Source organism: Rhinoraja longicauda, unplaced genomic scaffold (assembly GCF_053455715.1).
Source record: "Rhinoraja longicauda isolate Sanriku21f unplaced genomic scaffold, sRhiLon1.1 Scf000164, whole genome shotgun sequence".
Classification (NCBI taxonomy): domain Eukaryota; kingdom Metazoa; phylum Chordata; class Chondrichthyes; order Rajiformes; family Arhynchobatidae; genus Rhinoraja; species Rhinoraja longicauda.
In genome coordinates this window covers 172,501-180,000 of record NW_027601382.1, presented here as the reverse complement: position 1 = coordinate 180,000, position 7,500 = coordinate 172,501, and positions in this window count along the sequence as shown.

Below are 7,500 nucleotides of genomic sequence, written 5' to 3'. Positions count from 1 at the left end.
AACACCAGCGGCCTTTGTTTGTCCGCTGGCCCGCTCGGCCTCTCCTGCGGTGAGACACGCGGCACCAGATCGATCGGAAACAGAGGGTTTTTCCAAGAGGACACACAGCCTGGGCCAGTCTCGGTGGGGTTCGGTGCCTGCCCGGCACACACTTCGAACTCGGTGCAAAAAATACTCTCACTGTATTACCAATGTCCGTCAATGAGTCCGCCGACTCTCGCCCAGAGTCGCGCTACTTTTACCGATCTTTTTGTGTCCCTTCGGTTTCTTCCTGACATTTTTGCACCTCACCACACAATCTTTTCTAAGTGTCTCTGAAAATCGTGTTCCCGAAAATCTCCGGGCACGCCACCTCCATCTTCGCGCAAAACAAACCGTTTTGAGGTCGGCGGGAGTCGGCCCGGTCGTCCGTCCGGTCGTGTCGCACTGACGCCCGCCGCGGGGCCGCAAACTGCGGGGTCATAGAGACTTCCGGTGGTAAGTCGTTAACCGTGATCGGGACCGCCCGGACAAGAAATGCCATTTTCTGGCCGGCGGGAGACGGGCCGATAGGCCTGGCGGGAAAGGCGCGCCGCGGCCCCGCTGAAGGCCGCACATCGGACCTCCTCGACTTCCGCCGTCAAATCGTTAACCTGCGGCGGGCAAAAAAGAAGCGACGCCAGCTTTCGGACTTAGTGCAATTCTCGAATGTCGCGGCTGACTTGGCGGTACGAGCGTTCGGAAGTCCCGCCGGAATTGCGACGCTTCGAACGGTCGAGGCGGCCAATCTCGACCTCAGCGGCGGCACTGGCGCGATACACGTTTCTGCCGCCAGGGGGGGGGGGGGTGGGGGGGGGGGGGGGCAAGCCAGCCGGCCGGGGGCGCCCGGCGCCGATCCGGCGCTTACTCGACACGCTCGAGCATCCGAACCCGTCTTATCTACGGGACCGCCGTTGCCACTTGAACACCTTTCGCCGAGAGTATCCGGGCACCCCACCTACCCGCCGGAATCACGAACCACGAGGTAGAAGTCAGGAACCAACAGGAGAAGTCGTGAACTAAATGGCGAATTCATGAACCAAACGGAGAGAAGTCATGAACCGAGCGGTTTAGGGTCAGGGTGAGGGTTGTTAGGGTGAGGCCGTTAGGGTGAGGCCGTTGCTTCGAGCGGGAAGATGGGCAGCCCCGCCCCCCCCCCCCCCCCCCCGTTGGGTGGAAGGAAACCTCTGCTGCGGGCCCCGGCAACCATCCCGAACGGACCCGCTGGGTCCAAATGTCTGCCGCGGGCGGTCCTGCTGCGGTCGCGGGTTCGTTGGAAACCTCTCCTGCTGCTGGCATGGCCACCCTCCCCCCCCCCCGCCCGACTGACGACCCTGCGGGCCCGGCGACCCGGTGTCCCGTTGCCGCGCGGGGAGTGATCCTCGGGGCCGTGCCGGGCGGGCCCAGCGACACGAAGAGAGTGGGGGGGGGGTCGGAGGGAGTGGCACTGGGGAGAGAGGGGTGGGGGAGAGAGTGCCCCCCCCCCATTAGGGGCGAGTTTATGCAGTCATCAGAGTTTATACCTAACCTCATGATGCTTTATTAGCCGGATAGGCTGTCTGACCTCGCCCCCAGTCCCTACTCCTTCCACTGGATTCTTCTTATACCCTCTTTTTCTTCGTGCCCCCCCCCCCCCCCCCCCCCCCCCCACGCAGGGAGGGTTCCAAGAGGGAGGAGGGAGGAGGGAGTCCCGGGGCCGTGAGAGAGAGAGAGCCTCATTAGCTGCTAGGTTCACCTCATTAGCTGCTAGCTAACGCGTCAGACCTTTTACATTCTTTAGAGGATTGAAACCTCAGGCCTTTAACCCCCGTTCACCGTTTACACTCAACGATCCTTCCGAACAAAACCCTTACACATCTGTCCGTCCAACTGACCCCGAGATACCTAACACGCAGATTAACACGTCAGCGGTGATCGGCGTGTCATAGAGGAGTCACAAAGACGGGCAAAATAGAGTGGTTGAATAAAAAATACTCACTCAATTGGCCGTGATTTAACGTAGCACACAATGATGCCAAGCCCATGCAAAGTCCAGTGGCCCAAGCAAACAAATAAGATAGATCTGGCTCGGCGTTCCTCATCTCCACATCGTCACCCAGCACGCCGACGCCCAATAACAATTCCCCCGCAAATTGTGCACCTCGAGCGGCAGTACTTTAAACGGCGCCGTCTTCGGCGTGGACGGCATGAACCAAGTCGGCAAGCATCGTCACCCAGCACACAGACGTCCACTAACAATTCCTCCCCCCTGCAAATTGCGCGCCGCGAACGGCAGTACTTTCAAGTATGCCGCCTTCGGCGGGGACATCGTGAACCAAATCGGCAGGCAGGCGTCGTCAGCCGGTCGACCGACCCCCAGTTGCATTGCCCCAACGGCCATTGTGCACTTCGAACAGAACAGTGCTTTTAAAATATTCCGCCTGCCGCGTGTACATCATGAAACAAATGGAAAGGACGAACCGGGCGTGCAACCGATGCACGGAGAGTGACAGGTCGTCAAGCAAGTCCGTGGCAATCCGTCGGCCGACTCGGCCGCGGCCAGCAGAGGCGTTTTGGCCCGGGCGCGCCGAACTTTGCGCGCCCTCGGTATGCGTAACACTAGCACATGCCTTCAAAACTCACTACAAAATAACCCCAAAGTATGCCGCCTTCCCCGTGGGCCTTGTTACCAATATCTTGCCCTGCTTCCTGATGCCCTTATGGGGTCGGCTCTGTTCTTGCAGAACCCTCAGGTGGTGCAGAGTCTGGGCCATTTTATCAATATCTTGCCCTGATTCCTGATGCCCTTATGGGGTCGGCTCTGTTCTTGCAGAACCCTGAGGTGGTGCAGAGTCTGCGCCTTGTTATCAATATCTTGCCCTGCTTCCTGAAACCCTTATGGGGTTGGTTCTGTTACAAAACCCTCAGGTGGTGCAGAGTCTGGGCCACTTTATAAATAACTCTGCCTGCATTAGGGTCAGGGTCAGGGTTAGGGTTAGGGTTAGGGTTAGGGTTAGGGTTAGGGTTAGGGTTAGGGTTAGGGTTAGGGTTAGGGTTAGGGTTAGGGTTAGGGTTAGGGTTAGGGTTAGGGTTAGGGTTAGGGGTAGGGGTAGGGGTAGCGGTAGGGGTAGGGGTAGGGGTAGGGGTAGTTTGAACTACTGCCGCTCCAGGCGCGCACTGTGCGTGGGTAATTTTCAGTGGGCGTCGGTGTGCTGGGTGACGATGCCGCCCAGACTCTGCACCACCTGAGGGATCTGCAAGAACAGAGCCGAACCCGCAAGGGTATCGGGAAGCAGGGCAAGATATTGATAACAAGGCCCAGACTCTGCACCACCCGAGGGTTCTGCAAGAACAGAGCCGACCCCATAAGGGTATCAGGAAGCAGGGTGAGATAGTGACACCATTTGTAAAACCGGCAAATCCCACCCAGGAAACATTGCAAAAATTGGCCTCTAATGCTGGAACGTGGGTAAAGCCAAACAAACACGACACGTTTTAAAAGAACGTTACTAAAACAGCCTGGGATATGCCCATGACAAAGGATAGGCCGAACCTCACCAGAAAAAAAGAGAGGGAGACCACGGCAGAGCTGAGGGATAAACATGAGATGGTGATAAAACCAGCAGACGAGGGGAGCAGTAGGGTTACAAATTAATGTCAATATGGGGCCTGCTCCCACTGGGTAATAGACAAAAACATAGAACAGGGTGACAGGAGAGACTGGATAGCACAGAGGATAACCCGTGAGCGAAATAATGGGGTGTATGCAGTTCAATGTAAGGAGTGTACCTTACGGTACATAGGCGAAACAGGTAAAACAGCCTCAGCGGTGATCGACGTGTCAAAGAGGAGTCACAAAGACGGGCAAAATAAAGTGGTTGATTATAGACAATAGACAATAGACAATAGGTGCAGGAGTCGGCCATTCAGCCCTTCGAGCCAGCACCGCCATTCAATGCGATCATGGCTGATCACTCTCAATCAGTACCCCGTTCCTGCCTTCTCCCCATACCCCCTCACTCCGTTATCCTTAAGAGCTCTATCCAGCTCTCTCTTGAAAGCATCCAACGAACTGGCCTCCACTGCCTTCTGAGGCAGAGAATTCCACACCTTCACCACTCTCTGACTGAAAAGGTTCTTCCTCATCTCCGTTCTAAATGGCCTACCCCTTATTCTTAAACGGTGGCCCCTTGTTCTGGACTCCCCAACATTGGGAACATGTTTCCTGCCTCTAATGTGTCCAATCCCTAATTATCGTATATGTTTCAATAAGATCCCCCCTCATTCTTCTAAATACCAGTGTATACAAGCCCAATCGCTCCAGCCTTTCAACATACGACCGTCCCGCCATTCCGGGAATTAACCTAGTGAACCTACGCTGCACGCCCTCCATAGCAAGAATATCCTTCCTCAAATTTGGAGACCAAAACTGCACACAGTACTCCAGGTGCGGTCTCACCAGGGCCCGCTACAACTGTAGAAGGACCTCTTTGCTCCTATACTCAACTCCTCTGGTTACGAAGGCCAACATTCCATTGGCTTTCTTCACTGCCTGCTGTACCTGCATGCTTCCTTTCATTGACTGATGCACTAGGACATCCAGATCTCGTTGAACTCCCCCTCCTCCTAACTTGACACCATTCAGACAATAATCTGCCTTTCTACTCTTACTTCCAAAGTGAATAACCTCGCACTTATCTACATTAAACTGCATCTGCCATGTATCCGCCCACTCACACAACCTGTCCAAGTCATCCTGCAGCCTTATTGCATCTTCCTCACAATTCACACTACCCTCCAGCTTAGTATCATCTGCAAATTTGCTAATGGTACTTTTAATCCCTCCGTCTAAGTCATTAATGCATATCGTAAATAGCTGGGGTCCCAGCACCGAACCTTGCGGTACCCCACTGGTCACTGCCTGCCATTCCGAGAGGGACCCATTTATACCCACTCTTTGCTTTCCGTCTGTCAACCAATTTTCTATCCATGTCAGTACCCTACCCCCAATACCACGTGCCCTAATTTTGCCCACTAATCTCCTATGTGGGAGCTTGTCGAAGGCTTTCTGAAAGTCGAGGTACACCACGTCCACTGACTCTCCCCTGTCAATTTTCCTAGTTACATCCTCAAAACATTCCAGTAGATTTGTCAAGCATGATTTCCCCTTCGTAAATCCATGCTGACTCGCAATGATCCTGTTACTGCTATCCAAATGCTCAGCAATTTCGTCTTTTCTAATTGACTCCAGCATCTTCCCCACCACTGATGTCAGACTAACTGGTCTATAATTACCCGTTTTCTCTCTCCCTCCCTTCTTAAAAAGTGGGATAACATTTGCTATCCTCCAATCCACAGGAACTGATCCTGAATCTATATAGAACATTGAAAAATGATCTCCAATGCTTCCACTATTCTAGAGCCACCTCCTTAGGTACCCTGGGATGCAGACCATCAGGCCCTGGGGATTTATCAGCCTTCAGTCCCATCAGTCTACCAAAACCATTTCCTGCCTAATGTGGATTTCCTTCAGTTCCTCCATCACCCTAGGTTCTCCGGCCCCTAGAACATTTGGGAGATTGTGTGTATCTTCCTCAGTGAAGACAGACCCAAAGTAACGGTTTAACTCGTCTGCCATTTCTTTGTTCCCCATAATAAATTCCCCCGTTTCTGTCTTCAAGGGACCCACATTTGCCTTGACTATTTTTTCCCTCTTCACGTACCTAAAAAAACTTTTGCTATCCTCCTTTATATTATTGGCTAGTTTACCCTCGCACCTCATCTTTTCTCCCCGCATTGCCTCTTTAGTTAACTTTTGTTGCTCTTTAAAAGAGTCCCAATCCTCTGTCTTCCCACTCTTCTTTGCTATGTTATACCTCCTCTCCTTAATTTTTATGCTGTCCCTGACTTCCCTTGTCAGCCACAGGTGTCTCTTACTCCCCTTAGAGTCTTTCCACCTCTTTGGAATAAATTGATCCTGCAACCTCTGCATTATTCCCTGGAATACCTGCCATTGCTGTTCTACCGTCTTCCCTGCTAGGGCCTCCTTCCAGTCAATTTTGGCCAGCTCCGCCTCATGCCTCTGTAATCCCCTTTGCTATACTGTAATACAGACACTTCCGATTTTCCCTTCTACCTTTCCATTTGCAGAGTAAAACTTATCGTGTTGTGATCACTGCCTCCTAACGGCTCTTTTACCTCTAGTCCCCTTATCAGATCAGGATCATTAAAAACACTCACTCTATTGGCCGTGATTTAACCTAGCACACAGTGTTGCAAAGCCCATGCAAAGTCCAGTGGGCCAAGCAAACAAATAAGATAGATCTGCTCGGCGTTCCACATCTCCACATCGTCACCCAGCACGCCGACGCCCATTAACAATTCCCCCGCAAATTGTGCACCTCGAGCGGCAGTACTTTAAACGGCGCCGTCTTCGGCGTGGACGGCATGAACCAAGTCGGCAAGCATCGTCACCTAGCACACAGACGTGCACTAACAATTCCTCCCCCCGCAAATTGCGCGCCGCGAACGGCGGTACTTTCAAGTATGCCGCCTTCGGCGGGGACATCGTGAACCAAATCGGCAGGCAGGCGTCGTCAGCCGGTCGACCGACCCCCAGCTGCATTTCCCCAACGGACATTGTGCACTTCGTACAGAACAGTGCTTTTAAAATATTCCGCCTGCCGCGTGGACATCATGAACCAAATGAGCAGGCAGGCATCATATCATATCATATCATACACATACAGCCGGAAACAGGCCTTTTCGGCCCTCCAAGTCCGTGCCGCCCAGCGATCCCCGTACATTAACATTATCCTATACCCACTAGGGACAGTCAGCCCCCAGCACAACGACGCCCCCCGCTAACAATTCCCCACGCACATGGTGCGCTCGAGCTGCAGCACTTTAAAGTACGCCGCCTTCGGCGGGGACATCGTGAACCAAAGGAGCAGGCAGCCATGGTCACCGCCAGCACAACGACGGCGCCGCTAACAATTCCCCGCGCACCTTGTGCGCTCGAGCTGCAGTACTTTAAAGTACGCCGCCTTCGGCGGGGACATCGTGAACCAAAGGAGCAGGCAGCCATGGTCACCGCCAGCACAACCACGGCGCCGCTAACAATTCCACGCGCACCTTGTGCGCTCGAGCTGCAGTACTTTAAAGTACGCCGCCTTCGGCGGGGACATCGTGAACCAAAGGAGCAGGCAGCCATGGTCACCGCCAGCACAAGCACGGCGCCGCTAACAATTCCCCGCGCACCTTGTGCGCTCGAGCTGCAGTACTTTAAAGTACGCCGCCTTCGGCGGGGACATCGTGAACCAAAGGAGCAGGCAGCCATGGTCACCGCCAGCACAACCACGGCGCCGCTAACAATTCCCCGCGCACCTTGTGCGCTCGAGCTGCAGTACTTTAAAGTACGCCGCCTTCGGCGGGGACATCGTGAACCAAAGGAGCAGGCAGCCATGGTCACCGCCAGCACAACCACGGCGCCGCTAACAATTC